Source organism: Mustela putorius, unplaced genomic scaffold, assembly GCF_011764305.1.
Source record: "Mustela putorius furo isolate JIRA1106 unplaced genomic scaffold, ASM1176430v1.1 tig00003834_pilon_pilon_pilon, whole genome shotgun sequence".
Classification (NCBI taxonomy): domain Eukaryota; kingdom Metazoa; phylum Chordata; class Mammalia; order Carnivora; family Mustelidae; genus Mustela; species Mustela putorius.
The window spans coordinates 97,351,069-97,367,044 of NW_025421987.1; the positions used below are offsets into that span (position 1 = coordinate 97,351,069).

At 38.7% G+C, this 15,976-nt stretch overlaps 1 protein-coding gene across 4 annotated transcripts in view; it reads left to right on the forward strand.

Moving 5' to 3' along the window:
- ZNF148 (zinc finger protein 148) overlaps window positions 1–15,976 on the forward strand; it is a 119,283-nt gene that overhangs the window by 8,916 nt on the left and 94,391 nt on the right. Inside the window, exon 1 of one of the 4 annotated variants that reach the window (XM_045088777.1) lies at window positions 1,719–5,359. The exons of the other annotated variants lie outside the window; for them this stretch is intronic. The gene's annotated coding sequence lies outside the window, so the exon portion shown is untranslated. Of the gene's footprint in view, window positions 1–1,718; window positions 5,360–15,976 lie in introns of those variants that run through there. 4 annotated transcript variants of the gene reach the window in all.

Sequence of the window (15,976 nt, forward strand, 5' to 3'; positions counted from 1 at the left end):
AGTAAATGGGTTTTTACTTATTGATTGATTCATCTTTACCTACATAAAGTGCTCAAATCTTAAGGTCACAGAATTTTTGAAGATAGACATTTTATGTAACCACCATTGAGTTCAACATTTCCAACACGCCAGGAGACTCCCTAATTGGTCACCTTCAAGTTGATGTCCTGTTCACTGAAAAGTAATTACAGTGACTCTTGAACAACATGGGTGTGAAGTGCACAGATCTACTTACAAGTATAATTCTTCTTGATAATTATGGTATAGTACTGTGTTTTCTTTATGATTTTTTTAATAACATTTTCCTTTCTCTAGCCTACTTTATTGTAAGAATGCAGTATATATGACATATGACATACAAAATACATGTTAATCTATAGTTTGTAATTGGTAAGCCTTCTGGTCAACAGTAGGCTATTGGTAAAGTTTCTGGGAGTCAAAAGTCATACCTTGATTTTCGACCACTGTGGGGAGAGGTTGACTCTGCAACCTCTGCATTGTTCAAGGGTCAGCTGTACTATTCTGATCTCTGTTACGGCAGAGTAGTTTTATGTTTTTGAGTTTCTTATTAGTGGAATCATACATCTGTGTCTGGCTTCTTAAGCTCACCATGTCTGTGAGATTCATCCGTGATGCATATAGCAGTAGTTCATTCTTTTTCACTTCTCTGTGGGATTCCATTATGAACATATCACAGTGTATTTGTTCATTTCACAATTGTTGGGCTATTGGCTAGTTTCTGTTTTTTGGAAGTCTAAAGACTTTTAACTTGACTCAGTGTGTAGTGGGGAACCACTGATGAGTTTTGAGTGGGGAAATGAGGTGATTTAAGAATACATATGTGGTGACCTGTTTTTGTTATGTTTTGTTTTTGCAATGAAGAGAACCTAGTGACTAGGAGACAATTCAGAAAACTATAACAAAAGTGTGAAGTTCTGAGAACCCAAGTTGCTGTGGTGGTAACGGGAATAAAAGAAAGCAGATATATAGAAGAAAGAATTGAGAGATTTGATGGCAAATGGCTTTTGGGAAACTGGAGGAAAAGAGAAAAAAGGGAAACTGGGGCTTTTCTTGGGTAACTTGAGAATGGTAGTGCCATTAATAAAAATTATTGGATCAGTTAGCAGAACTATTTTGGTGGGGAAGAATACTTACTTCAGTTTTAAGACATGACCAGTGTGTGGGGCACCAGTGGAAGTAGGCAAGGGGAATTTTTTAGCTAGAGTTAGGAATACTGAATTCAGCTGAGGAAGGAGGTCTAACAGATTTGGGAATATGTACCTAGAGTTAATAATTGAAGCTACTAATTCTGGATTTGGTAGGGTGCTAATGGCAATGAAATTATTTGGACTGATAATTGAGGTATTAATTGAAGCAATAATTGAAGAATATAGGTGAAAATAAATCATTATATATTCTAGTTCCTAAGAAATAAATTAGATTGTAGCAGTGGGGGATGGTTTAAAGATTGTTTTTGGGAGCTGAGGGTAGCTGAGGAATGAAAATACAGAAGCAATGTTAAGAGATGAAATGCCAAAGGGGAGAGAATTAGAGAAAGACTGAACTTGGGAAAATACCCTCTATTTGGGCTAAGATGAGGACCAGTACTTGTTGGAGATAGAAGCAGCAACTAGAGAGACCACAGTAGAATCCTGTTGTACAGTGACATAAACTCTCAGTGGTAGTTCAAGTGTCATTGCCAAAGAGGGGATAAGGACTTGGATGGTAGGTCATAGGATTTGGTATATAAAATTTTTTTTTGGTCTTTAGGAGAGCAGATCAGAGAGCACAGTGCATGGGAGTAAAGGCCTGAGTGGGTTGGGAGAATATGGAAACATTGAATGTAGGAATTGTATTAAGTTTATTTTAAGAAGGAGGAACAGCTCTTTTTCCAAAACTGGAGGCAAGAAATAACAGATGGATGAAAATACAGCATTCTGCAAGCTGTAAAGAGGATTTGATTACAGGTAGAGAAGGTGTGATTTGAAGGAATTTTATGGGAAAGATTGATTTTTGATGGGATTAAAGATTTAAATATGAAAATGACTAGGATTAGTCAATGAGATAGAAAATTGTATTTAGAATAAATCAGTTGTGGAAGACTTCATAGCTTTCTGGTGGTACTTAACATCCAGTGTGTGGGTGTGAAGAAAACAGATGGTGAAGATTGTCTGTCATTGGGGAGGTGCATGGTAAATATAATGGAAGGTCATGATATTCTGGAGAGGGCAATATTAAATGGCTGATGGACAGATTTAAATTTTGCGGGGAGACTAGGGAAGCCCAAAGGAGGTAAAGAGCAGGCATAGAACAATAAAGTAGTTGTGGTTAAAAAAAAAAAAGAAAAAAGGAGGTCTCTGAAGTTAGAATCCTAATAGTACAGCACTTCCAATTGGTGACCTATTTTCATTATATATGTGTGGGTGGCTGAAGTGCAGCTGAAGGCTTTAGGAGTTGAGGAAGGTCAGGGTGTAGAAGGTACTTCAGCATCATTGTTGAAGTTACCGAGAATAATGGCTGACTGTGGTACAAAGTAGAATTGAAGTCTTTGGGAAGGGAGAGGGGAGGGTATTTTGGAACTTGGTGGATGTTGTAGATGGAATGGTTTAAGTGAGTAATGTAAATTGCAAAGAGATTTTTTAGTAATAGGAGTCGCCCTTTGGAGCAAGAAGCAATTGGTCCTTTTAGCAAGCTGAAGGAGTAGGAGAATGGATAGCTAAGTCACGAGAGAATTAGGTTGTCTGAAAAGAGCCAAGCTTGAGAAAAGATGAAGGGGCAGTCACAACAATCCAGGCAAGAGATGATAGTATCTGATTTATGGTGTGCGATGGAGATAAACAATTTTGTTACGTTTACCTGTTCTTTAAAGTTCTTTATAAGTTATACTTGCAAAATCCTAGCCATTCATATGCAAGGGCAAAAAGGTAGAGGTGTACTAATATGAAAGGCAAAGGACACAGGGTATTTTGTTGACAGAAGAACGTTAATAAGCTGATAGAAGCTAGTAAAAGCGTAGAACAGAAATGAATGAAGAGGTTGGGGTTGACCTGAATAGGAATGCAAGTAAGGAGAAGAGGAGAGTCAAGTAACTTGTAGCAGAGAAAATACTGGGAAAACATAATGCTATCTAGGAAATAACTAATGCCAGGAGCCTGTTCCTTCTCTGTGCACATAAGGACAGTCCTCTCCACCCATGATGTTTATAAAAATGGTGCATTATGCAATAAGTATTGAAAAAAAAAGAGCATAATAGAGATACTGACATCTTCTGACCTCTACATGAGTTCCTCAAAACCACATCAGTGTGTAGTGGTAATTTGTATACATTAAACAAACAAACAAACTAGCAACATACATATACATAAAGAGGTTCAAGTAAAAAGTGGGAAGAATGGGCTGGATGATAGGAGATGTCCTGAGGAATCTAAAATGGCCTCTGTAGTTTTTTCTTTTTTCTCTATAATGGCTTTTATCTCATATATTTCTTAGTGTTCTTAGGAAGCTGGTTGGTGTGTTTTCTCATTTCACTTACTACCTATATAGAGGTAAGTCCCAGATGCACAGTTCTAAATATGCTTTCTTGTCTTGTTTTAGTTATCATTTATTGAATGTGTCCAAAGGAGCTGTATTGCCAGTTTCAAAAACTAAATATAGTTAAACTATTTTGTTTTGATTTTTTTTAAATCTCAGTGCTTGAAACCATCATCATCTTCCATTGATGATATTTAAGATCTAGACCAGGCCCTTTATTTTTTGGCTTTGTCTTTGCTCTTAAACTTTTGTTTATCCAGTTTTGCAGTAGTAGTCTATCTTGTCAGTCTTTGTTGTCTATCAGCTTTTCCTTTGTACTATCAAAGGTTTGACTGTTAGTGCTTACCTGACTAGTTTTTGAGTCTCCATCAGTGCCTTGCTGTAGTCTCTGCCAAGTACAGCTTTACTTACAGAATCTAACCCCAGGCCATTCGTTACTTCCCCCTGCCCCCTTCTGCATTAAGTCAGTCTTGAAATTTAATAATGAGGGACCTGTGGAGTCCCAGAGCTTTGAAAAGCCTAAGAGGGCCCAGGGAGGTCACTTTGCCCATCTCACATCTTTGCTGTAGCCTGCCTGATTTGGTCTAGAGTTGTTTCCAGGACCCGCCGGCATGCCTTATTTGAGTGGTTTGTGTGCAGTAGATGAACAGTGGATCTTATGGAAGCTGTTAGGTCTGGTTGTAGTGGAAATGGAGAGAGAATGTTTTAATGATAATTATATTAATTTAAAAGATAAGTGACTTCACAAGATAGGGGTTGGATGCCTGAAAATCTTGGTTGGCATCAAGGAGTTTTCCTTTTGAGAAGAGCCAGTATCTGGGGGATTAGAATGAAATACTCAACCTGATGTTTTGTAGGGTCCTGTATATGTACATTTGTCAACACATGCACACCTGCATGTGTAGATACATTTAATGATAGACATACTGTGTTAATTCCATTAAATTCTATAATTAGAGTCTTTGGGGAAATGGGCATGGTAGTCTTAAGAGTGAGTCCAGTGAATTGGTAGAGAATGTTTTGGAAAGATCATTGTCAAGTTACTGGGGGTGTGCTTGGGAAATGGATATTTTTAGTGACTGTGATGGCCTCTCTGGAATTGGTTCACAAAATTTGAGGGCACTTTGGGGCAAATCTTTGTGTTAAGTTGGAGAGTGTTCTTTTGGAGGGAATGAAGGAACACACAAAATGCAGTTTCAAAGAAAGTTGTGAGTTGATTTGGTGGGAGCTGATACACATTCTAAAAGTTAATTTGTGGAGAGGTTTTGAGTAGGTAAGCAGGAGATGTAATGGAAGGAAGTTATAAGGATGCATGTTTGTACTAGAAAAGTAAGTTTCAAGATTGGAGAGATGGTTTAGAAAGATTATTTTTGGGGGTAAATACAGCTCTTAGGGTAGAAGCGGGAAGGTAAAGGAAGACTAAAACGAGTAAGTTAAGGTGTGGAGAATCAGTAAGCCGAAGGGTTAAGGAGAAGGTTACAGAAAAATTTTTTTACCGTGCGGAGTGCTGTGTTGGGTACTACTTTTGATGAGTGGTCAGTAAGGGAGGGGGCTTAAACGTCCCTTGGTTTGTGGGGGTGGGGATATCAGTGTAAGAGGTTTCTTGAGAAGCCAGGGCAGTCGCGAGCTCCGGGCCGGCTGCGACGGCCTCACGGGCGGACTTTCGCCGGCCCTCAGCCGGGCGGTGGGCGGAGCAGCGGCGCGGGGCTGCGCCGTGGTGGGCCCAGAGCCGCCGCCGTCGCCGCCCCCCGCGAGCGCGGCGGAGCACAGCCCGGCGGGGCGGTAGGCGCGGCGCTCCGCGCACGCGGGCCTCTCCGAGGGCGCTCCAGTAAGTGAGCAGGCCGCGCGGGCCGTGTGGTGGGGGCCGGGAGGAGGGGCTTTTCCGAGCGCCCCCAGTGGACCTCCGCACGCGGCTCGCACGGCTTCCTTTTGTTGTGTGTGTACGTGTGTGAGAGTGCGCGCGCGTGCGTGAGTGCGCCCTTGTGCAGGGAGGCGGCGGAGGAGCGCCGAGAAGCCCGGGCTTTGCTTGCCGGGGTGCCTCGGCCCGTGGCGGGGCCTCCAGCACCGGTCTTCCGGGTCGAGGCCCGCGGCGCAGGCAGGGCCCCTGCTCGCGGCGAGATGGCAAACTTTGTGAGTGGCTTGTCCGTGGCCAACAAGTGTCTGCCTGTCAGCGGGGACCGGCGAATGTTAATTGACAGTCCCCCTCCCGTTCTTTACTAATCCTGCTTTTTTCAAATGTTCTGTTGGACTGGGTTCTGTTTACCGTCTTATGGTGTGCCGTAAGGTCAGATGGGTAATTTGGTCTACCAGACAAATAAGAGCAAAAAATGAACGCCAGGATCGTATATTGGTTGCGCTAGTAAAGCCTGCATGTTTAGTGGTAAGAACTGTCCTAAGGCCTCTCCGTAATTAGGCTATGGGGTAAACTTTTGCTTTGCAGACGTTCTGGAGCACATTTTACGGTGTCAGGAAAGAACTCCTTGTGTACTAGACTAAAAGCTAGAGTTACTAGGAAATGCAAAAGTTAAAGCCCTTCCCAAGAACTTGAATTAAAAAGAGCTTTTTTGTTTTACATAATTATCATTATATAGTTTGCATATAGTTTTGCAAAACTGGGCATGGAGTGATTTTAAAAAAGCATTTCATTACTTTTATAGGGGGCAATGGTAAAGGCACCACACAGTTTTGAAATTTCAACTATGTTAAATGTTGCTATAAATAAAATCCTATTCAGATTTTTAGATTTAATATATCTAAAAATATGTTTGCAGTTGTCCTTTGGGTGCAGGAGGAAGTCCTGGGTTTGTCGTGCTTGTTTCTGGGCAGATTTTCAGTATTGTCAGCATGATACGGGTGCAGAACCTTAATCTGAGTGAATAATTTGCTTGAGATTACCAGTCTGTTTTGCAACTGGGAATAGACTCTGGGTCTCTTATTCCCAGTCTGGTGACCTATCCAAGAATAGACTAAGGAAACTGGGTATTTTTCTGTTTGGTGGAAAATATGGCTGAGTTGATTTTGTAGTGAGTATTAAAGAGCCAAAAAGTGAATGTGTGAACGTTTAATTTTCTGTTGCAACATTTAAATGTTTCTTCTCATGGTCTTTGGCCTTTCTTTGAATACAAAAGGGACTTTAGGATATTACTCAGTGTTAACTTTTCGTGGCATTTGTAGCACATTTATACTTGATTCAAATAGATAGATGTTTATTGTAATTAACTGTTTTCATGTGGATATTCTCTATGGCTGGAGAGTAGCAGGTAACTTGAGACTGTTTAGCCTTCTCACAAATGCAAGGGAGAAGAGGAATTATGTTAACTTCATTATCCTCATTTAAAAACCTTGGACACTTTTTATTGAAAATGCTTAGAAAAGTACAGATGGAATATATGTGGGCTTTCCTCAGCTCTCTGTACTGTTATACATATCATTACTATTACTGCATTAGCTACATACAACAACGTTTGGTTAGCCTTTAAGAAAAGAGTACTTTTTCTTTTCATAGTATGTGAGTTGCAATTGAACTTTTTTGTTTTGTTCGTTCCTTAACATCTCTTATGCCTTTCCTCCTATCTGACAAAAGCAAAAATAGTCTTTTCTTTTTCCTCCTTCCCATCTCCACAAAGAGCCTGGACATTTTTAATTTAATACAATAGTTGACCACTAGGGGTGATTTTGGCAATGTCTGGAGACTTTTTTGGTTGCCATGCTGGGGGATTCTATTGGTATTTTAGTGGGTAGATGCTTTTGAACCTCCTATGGTGCACATGCTAGCCCTACAACAAAGAATTATCCAGTGCAAAATGTCAGTAATGTGATGTTGAGAAACTCCAACCTCATATTATCAAGAATAACGTTCTCCCAAATAATTTAAATCTATAAAAATTATTTATAATGTGATTGAAATCTCTGTCACATTGTTATATATCTTTTTCCAAGTTGTCATTAGAATGATCATGGGTCAAAAGTTATGAAGTATATTTTAGATCACCACTACATGGGATTTTGGAGCTGCAGGATTAAAGGTTTAACTCTTAGTATGTAGATGGGGAAATGGAGTTTCAGAGAGATGGTGACTTACTCAAGTTCTCACAGATAATGCAGAGCTCAGGTCTCCTGTTTCTACTATAATTTACTGAATTAAAATTAATTTCAGTACTGAGGAAAACAGTATTGGTCATTTTTCCTTGGTATGCAGATACATTTAAATAATTAAAAAATAATTGCATTGTGAAAATCTCAGTATTTAGTGAATTATTGTTACTTTTTCAGATGCCCATGTGTTTGTTGAATTCACCAACATGGTTTTGTAACTTGTGTAAATTTGGCAGCATCTGCTTTTTAAAAAAGTGTTTGAAAATTTTAAAAAGACTACATTCGATTTTAAAACAAAACAATTCAAAGTTAATTATGATACATTAGGCTACATTGCAAATGCAAACCCAACTTGTACTGTTAAAACATCTTTGGGTATTTTGAATTGTGTGATGACTGATCACTATAATGGTGAGTTACTGTGCTAATAGTAAATCTGTTCTAGCAAGATCTTTTCGGTTTAACTGTTAGAAAAAGATATTGGAACTTTCAGGTGAAATTAATTGGATGAAATACAGGTTGGGTATTTAGATGAAATATTTTCAAATTAAGCAGTGTATTTTCAGGAAGAAGTATCAGTAGGGTTCTTTTTATCTTTAAAAATTTTTTTCGATAGTGTTACTTTTTTTTTCAGTTGAGAATTATTCATTTTTATTTATTTGACACAGAGAGAGGGAGAGAGATCACAAGTAGACAGAGGCAGGCAGAGAGAGAGGGGGAGGCAGGCTCTCTGCTGAGCTGAGAGCCCGATGCGGGACTCCATCCCAGGACCCTGAGATCATGACCTGAGCTGAAGGTGGAGGCTTAAACCACTGTGCCACCCAGGCGCCCATAGTGTTACATTTTTTAAGTGAGTAAAACAAAAGAGGATAGAGGATTATATGAGCAAATATTTCTTTAAAAACTTTTAAATAAAAAAATTTATAGAAAATAATTTGAAATCCCTATTAACAAAGAAAAATAAGCTGGAGAAGCTGCAGTTAATATTACAATATATGGCTTTCTTATATTTTCATTAGCTTTTTTATTTTTTAAGATTTTATTTATTAATTTGACAGAAAGAGCGAGAATATAAGCAGGGGCAGCTGCAGGCAGAGGGAGATGGAGAAGCAGGCTCCCCTCCGCACATGGAGCCCTAAGTGATGCGGGGCTCAATCCCAGGACCCTTGGGTCAGGACCTGAGCTGAAGGCAGATGCTTATCTGACTGAGCCCACCCAGCCGCCCCTTATTAACTTTTAATTATGGGGAAAAATAAATAGTATTATGACTCTTCATATAGCTATGATTTATCTTCAACGATTAGCGATTAATGGCCATTCTTGTTTCATCTATACCTCTACCCTGTTTTTCCCCTCTCATATTATTTGTTAACAAATTTTATTTTGAAATATAGATTCACAAGAAGTTGCAAAATCAGTACAGTCTTGTGTATCCTTTACCCAGCTTCCCAAATGGTGACACATTTTATAAAGCCATGAAATTGACATTGGTACATTACTCTTGGTACATTACTCTTACTGACATTAAATTGACATTGGTACATTACTCTTAACTAAACTGCCACATTTATTCACTTTGCACCATTTGTTTAACATGAATTCATTTGTGTTTATGGTTCTTTGCAGTTTTCTCCCATGTATTAGTTCATATAACTACCACCACAATGAAGGTACTGCATTGTTCCCTCACTACAAAGAAAACCCCTCTTGCTGCTCCTTTATATTTGCATCCCACCCCAAAAGTCCTCCCTGCCTTATCGCAGTCTTATTTTCCACCTCTGTAGATTTGTCATTTCAAGAATGATATATTAATACATATTTCAGTGAATCAAAACTCATGTGTTGAAGGACTTTGGGTATATTCACTGTTGCTATTAAGAAACAAGTTAATTATGAACATTCACATACAGGATTTTGTATACAGTTGTGTATTGAGATGGATGCCCAAGAGTGAGCCTTTTAGGTTGTATGGCAAGGGCAAGTTTAGTTTTATAAGAACATTCCAAACTGTTTTTCCAGGGTGGCTATTTTGTTTTATATTCTCATCAGCTGTGTGTGAGAGATCTACTTGTTTTTCATGCTTGCCAAGGTTTGTTATTGTTATTTTTTATTTTAGCTATTCTAATAGGTATGCAGTGATACCTTATTGTAGCTTTAACTTGCATTTCCCTAATGGCTAATGATATTGAACATCTTCATATGTACTTACTTGCTTTCTATTTGTGCCTTTTTCTCATTTTCTAATCAGAATATATGTATTTTTTTAACTGTTAAGTTTTACGAGTTCTTTATATATTCCAGATTCCAGATATAAGACTTTGTCAAATACATGGTTTGCAAACATTTTCTCAGTCTGCAGCTTATCTTTTCATCTTCTTCACAAGTTCTTGCACAGGGGAAATGTTTTTAATTTTGATGAAGTCTGATTACTTTTTTTTTTAAGTTTTATTTATTTATTTGACAGGGTAGGTTCACGAGCATGCACACACAAGCAGGGGGAGTGGAGAGTCTCAGGCAGAGGGAGAAGCAGGCTTCCTGCTGAGCAAGGAGTCACATGTGGGGCTCAATCCCCAGACAGTGGGATCATGACCTGAGCTGAAGGCAGATGCTTAACCGACTGAGCTATCCAGGCATCCTGAAGTCTGATTTCTTTTATTGATCATGTTTTTGGTTCCAAGTCTAAGAACCCTTTTCTTTAGGTCTTGAAGGATGTCACCTGTGTTTTCATCTAAAGTTCTATAGTTTTATGTTTACATTAAATTCATGATCCACTTTGAGTTAATTGTTATATGAAGTTGTGAGGTTTAGGTCAAGACTTTTTTTTGCCTTTGGATGTCCAGGTATTCCAGCACTATTTGTTGAAAAGACAGTCTGTCTTTCACTAAATTATCTCTTGGGCATATTTATGTTGGTTAGTTTTGTGTTCTCTCTTGCATTGATCTGTGTGTCTGTCCCTCTGTCACTACTCTACCCCACTGTCTTGATAAATGTAACTGTAGTTTTTTTAGTATATTCTTTTTTTAAAACATACAATGTTTATTCTTTAAACATATAATATAATTATTTGCCCCAGGGGTACAGGTTTGTGAATCATCAGGCTTACACATTTCACAGCACTCACCATAGCACATACCCACCCCGATGTCCATAACCCAGCCACCCTGTCCCTCCCCCCACACCCCAGCAACCCTCAGTTTGTTTCTTGAGATTAAGAGTCTGTTATGGTTTGTCTCCCTCCCTGGTCCCATCTTTTTTTTTTTTTTTTTTTTTAAGTATATTCCTTAGTTTTAGTATATAAGATTCTGTCATCTATACATAGAGGTTCAGTTTATTGCTTCCTTTCCATTGTGAATGCTTTTTATTTAAATTTCTCACCATTTTCCTTGTTAGACTGTCTAGTACAGTGTTTGAATAAAAGAAGTGCTGGTAGGGTGCCTGGGTGGCTCAGTTGGTTAAGCTTCTGGCTTTGGCTGAGGTCATGATCTCAGCACCCTGGGATCGAGTCTCACATCAGGCTCCTTGTGCAATGAGGAGTCTGGTTCTTCCTCTGCCCGCTCTGCTTGCTGCCTACCCCCTCTTGTGCGCTCTCTCTCTGTCAAATAAAGTCTTAAAAAAAAAAAAGGCAAGAGTAGACAGCTTTGTTTTGTTTCTGGTTGTAGGGAGAAAGCATTCAGTATTTTACCATTCAGTATAATGTTAGATTTTTTTGTAGATGGCCTTTATCAGATTGAGGAAATTTTCTTATATTCCTTCTATTGCTAAGGGGTTGGATTTTGTCATGTTTTTTTTTCATCTGCTGAGATGATCTAGGAAAAAAAGCAGATTTTGTCCTCTACTGTGTTGATAGGGTATATTATTTATATTACTTGATTTTTGAATGTTAAACCAATTTTCCATTTATTTTTTTAAAAGAGAGTGAAAAAGTGTGAAAAAACGCATGTGTGTGGGAATTGGGGGGTGTGGGAGGGCTCCTGGGGAGGGCCAGAGAGAGAAAGGGAAAGAGAAAATCTTAAGCCGGCTCTGCACCCAGCTTGGGGCCCATCCCAGTTCCCATGACCTGAGGTCATGACCTGAGCTGAAACCAAAAATTGGATGCTCATCTGACTAAGCCCCCCAAGTGGCCCAGTGATAACCTTTTTAAAAATCCTTATCTTGGTGATTTGTGTTCTGTTTCTATTGGTTAGTCATATTAGAGACTTAAAAAATTTGCTTTATTGATTTTCTCCATTTTCCTGTTTCCATTCATTTCTGTTCTCTATTATTTCGTACCTACTGCTTGCTTTGAGTTTATGTTTTTCTTTTTTTAAGTTTCTTGTGTTGGTAGTTAGGTTATTGATTTGAGATCTTCATTTCTTTTTTTTTTAAATTAAATTATATTTATTAACATACAATGTATTATTTGCCCCAGGGGTATGGGTCTGTGAATCATCAGGCTTACACATTTCACAGCACTCACCATAGCACATACTCTCCCCAGTGTCCATAACCCAACCACCCTCTCCCTATCCCCCCCCCCCCCCCACTTTCCAGCAATCCTCAGTTTGTTTTGTGAGTTCAGGAGTCTCCTATGGTTGGTCTCCATCCTGATTCCATCTTGTTTCATTTTTTCCTTCCCTACCCCCCACAATCCCCCACCCTCTTTCTTCATTTCTAATGTAAGCATTTAGTGTTATAAATTTCCTTCTAACTACTGCACTGCTTCAGTGCATCTCACAGATTTTGACATGTTTTTATTTTCATTCATTCTTATGTATTTGTGTACGTTAAATTTTTCTTTGAGATTTCCTCTTTGACCCATGATCTTTTTAGAAGTGTTTTTTTCCCCCTTCCTGTGTGTTCCCTGTTGTCATTCTGTTACTGATTACTAGTTTAGGTCCATTATGGTCACAGACTGTACTCTGTGTTATTTTAATTCTTTTAAATTTGTTGAGGTTTGTTTTGTGGCTCAGGATATGGTGTATCTTGGTGAATATTCCATGGGTGCTTGAAAAGTTCTATGGGTATATTCTGCTGTCATTGGGTGGAGTATTCTATGTACAGTTGACATTTGAACCATGTGGGTTTGAATTGCACTTATCCACACTTAATATGTGGATTTTTTTTACAGTACAGTACTTAAATATGTTTTCCTTATGATTTTCTCTAACATTTTCTTCTAATTTTATATAAGAATGCAGTTATAGTATATTAGAATGTGTGTTGATGGGTTGTTAATATTATTGGTAAGGCTTCTGGTCAACAACTAGGCTTTAGTAGTGAAGTTTGGGGGGAGTCAAAAGTTATACACGGACTTTTTTTTTTTTAAGATTTTATTTATTTATTTGACAGACAGAGATCACAAGTAGACAGAGAGGCAGGCAGAGAGAGAGGAGGAAGCTGACTCCCTGCTGGGTAGAGAGCCTGATGCGGGGCTTGATCCCAGGACCCTGGGATCATGACCTGAGCCGAAGGCAGAGGCTTTAATTCACTGAGCCAGCCAGGTGCCCCTATACTTTTTGACTTTTGACTTTTGACGATATGAGGGAGTTGTTCAAAGATCAGCTGTGTATCAGTTAGATTCTGTTGGTTGATTGTGTTATTAATATAGCCACTGTGCTTTTCTAAAAAAAGGTATTGTTACAGCTTTTTCATTCCTTTATTTTCAACATATGTTATCAGATTTCTTGCTAGGAACATACAGTAGGGCCATTTAAAAGAATCTGCTCTGCCAGTCTTCCGATTAGTTTATTTAGGCTATTTGCATTTAAGGTAATTATTGATTGGTCACCATTCATGTCCGCTGGTTTTTGTTTTTGTTTTTGTTTTTGCTTTTCTCTGATTCTTGGATTTTGCTTCTCTTTTCTTGCCTTTCTGCAGATTACTGGAACATTCTTTAGGCTTCCCATCTTTTATAATGTGCAGAAGATATATTTATAATGTTTTTGAGTCTCTTGGTGTAGATTTTACAGTGGTTGTTGTAGTTATTTTACAGTATGCATATATGATTTATAATATGCTGGTATCAACATTTTACAACTTCAACCGAAGTGTGTTAACTTCACCTCTATTTTACCCTGTAGACCTTCTTAACTTTTATTTTTTATTTAATATTTTTAAAAGATTTTATTTATTTATTTGAGAGAGAGAGAAGCAGAGAGAGGAGAGAATCAGGCTCCTCACTGAGCAGGGATCCTGACGTGGGGCTTGGTCCCAGGACCCCAGAAACCTGACCTGAGCTGAAGGCAGGTAACTTAACTGGCTGATCCACCAAGGAGCCCCACCTTCTCAACTTTTAAGCATAATTGTCTTGGGTATGAAATAGTGTTGTCATTTTTGTTTCAGTCATCAAGTATGATTTATAAAACTAATGGAAAGGATAATCTGTTGTGTATACCTATATTTTTCTTCCTGTTTGGAATGTTTCTCCATCCAGTCTGTGTTTTAAGTATGGCACCTTATTTTAGTTTTTCTTTTTTGGGGAATGCTTTTTAAAAATGGCCCCTTTGTTTTTTCTGTGGTCTGAATGTATTTCCCTAAAATTCATTTGCTGAAATCCTGCTGGGAGTTGGGGCCTTTGGGAGGTGATGAGGTCATGAGGGAGGAGCCCTCATGAATGGAATTGGTGCTGTTACAAAAGAAGCCAGAGAGGAGCTCTCTTGCCCTTTTCTGTCCTGTGAGGATACAAAGACAAGTCTGTTACCTGGAAGAGAGCCCTCACCCAACCGTACCGACATCCTGATCTTGGACTTCTGGCCTCCAGAACTGTGAGAAATAAGTTTTTGTTGTGCATAAGCCACCCATTCTGTAGTATTTTGTTGTCACAGTTTAAATGGATTGTTAAATGGATGTTTAATAATTCCTGAAGAATAGTTTCATTGGATATAGAATTCTTGGTTGGCAGTATTCAAAAAGTACTGTTGCCACTTTTCTTGGCCTCTTTGATTTCAGAGATCTGGTGTCATTTGAATTGTTGTTCCATTATAAGTAGTATGTTGTTTCTTTGTGTTGCCTTCTCAGTTTTTTCTTTGTTTTTAATTTTGAACATTTAATTATAGTGTATCTTGGTGTAAATTTCTTTGTGTTTATCCTGTCTTGGGTTTGCTCAGTTTTTTTTTTGGATCTGTAAGTTTGTATTTGCCGCATTTGATCAGTTTTAAGCCATCATTTTTTCAAATACTCTTTTCAGCACCTCCCCTTTCTTTCTGTGACTCCAATAATATGAACGTTGGATCTTTTGTTATTGGTCTACAGTTGCCCCAGACTTAATTTGTTTGTATTGAGTTTATCTGGTGAGTTCAAATATTTGTTACTGTATTTTTTTAGCTCTATAATTTTCTTTTGCTTTTTTTTTTTTTAAATAAATTCTGTGTCTTTGCTGAGATTTTCCATTTTCTCACTTGTTTTGGGAATATTTATAATTGATTGCTGATACAATTTTATCATGGTTTTTAAAAATCCTTGTCAGATAATTCCAGTGTCTGATTCATCTCTGCATTGGCCTTAGTTGATGATCTTTCCTCACTCATGTAGTTACTTCTTGAGTCTTTTCTGTTTTATCTCTAGGAGTCTCTGGACTCTATTTACGTTTTTATTTTAGTAGACCCTATTTAGATTTAGCATACAGATTTGGGCCCACTTTTGTAAGCTGTGTTTCCACTGGCAATTTAATTTTCAGAGTCTTTGTGGTCACCTTAATTTATCTGATGCTGTTGGGCTCCCATTCAGCCCTTGTTGATGCTGCCTGGGGGAGCAAAAGGGTTTTCCCCATGCTGGGCTTCTGGGTTTTACAAGATGGAAGGAGTGAATTGTGGTAAGATCCTCCTACTGTTCATTCCATACCTCCCCATTTTTTCTCTCCCTCCTCCAGTCTCTGGGTGAGAGAGGAGAGGCTTGGCCCAAACTGAGTTGCTTGCTATGGTTGGGTTCCTCAGTTTTGCCTACTTGTCTCTATCTCTGGGCAGAAAACAGTCTCAGGCCAAGTGGGTAAGGAAGAATTTCTTCCCCTGGTCATTGTTATTGGCTGGACTTCCATTTGGATTTCCCCCTTATATTGTAGACATACTCCAGTTTAATTTGGGGGAAGAATGTGACTTTCTGGTCTGCCTTCTGTTGCTAAGTTGGTGCTCGGGAAATGCCAATCTGGGTTGCCTTTTTCTCTTGGGTATGGGGACTCAAAACACCCTGCAGCTCTTTTGTTTCTTGTCTTCTGGTCCCAGACTGGTTCACTGCCTTCTTATAATTTTCTCAGTTTCCCTCTGGTTGTCTCTTGTATTATTTCCATGGTTTATAATTGTGCTTAGTGAGGAGGAGAGGAGGAAAACAGATCTGTGCCATCTTGTCTAGACAGGGAGTTCAGATTCCTTAATTTTTG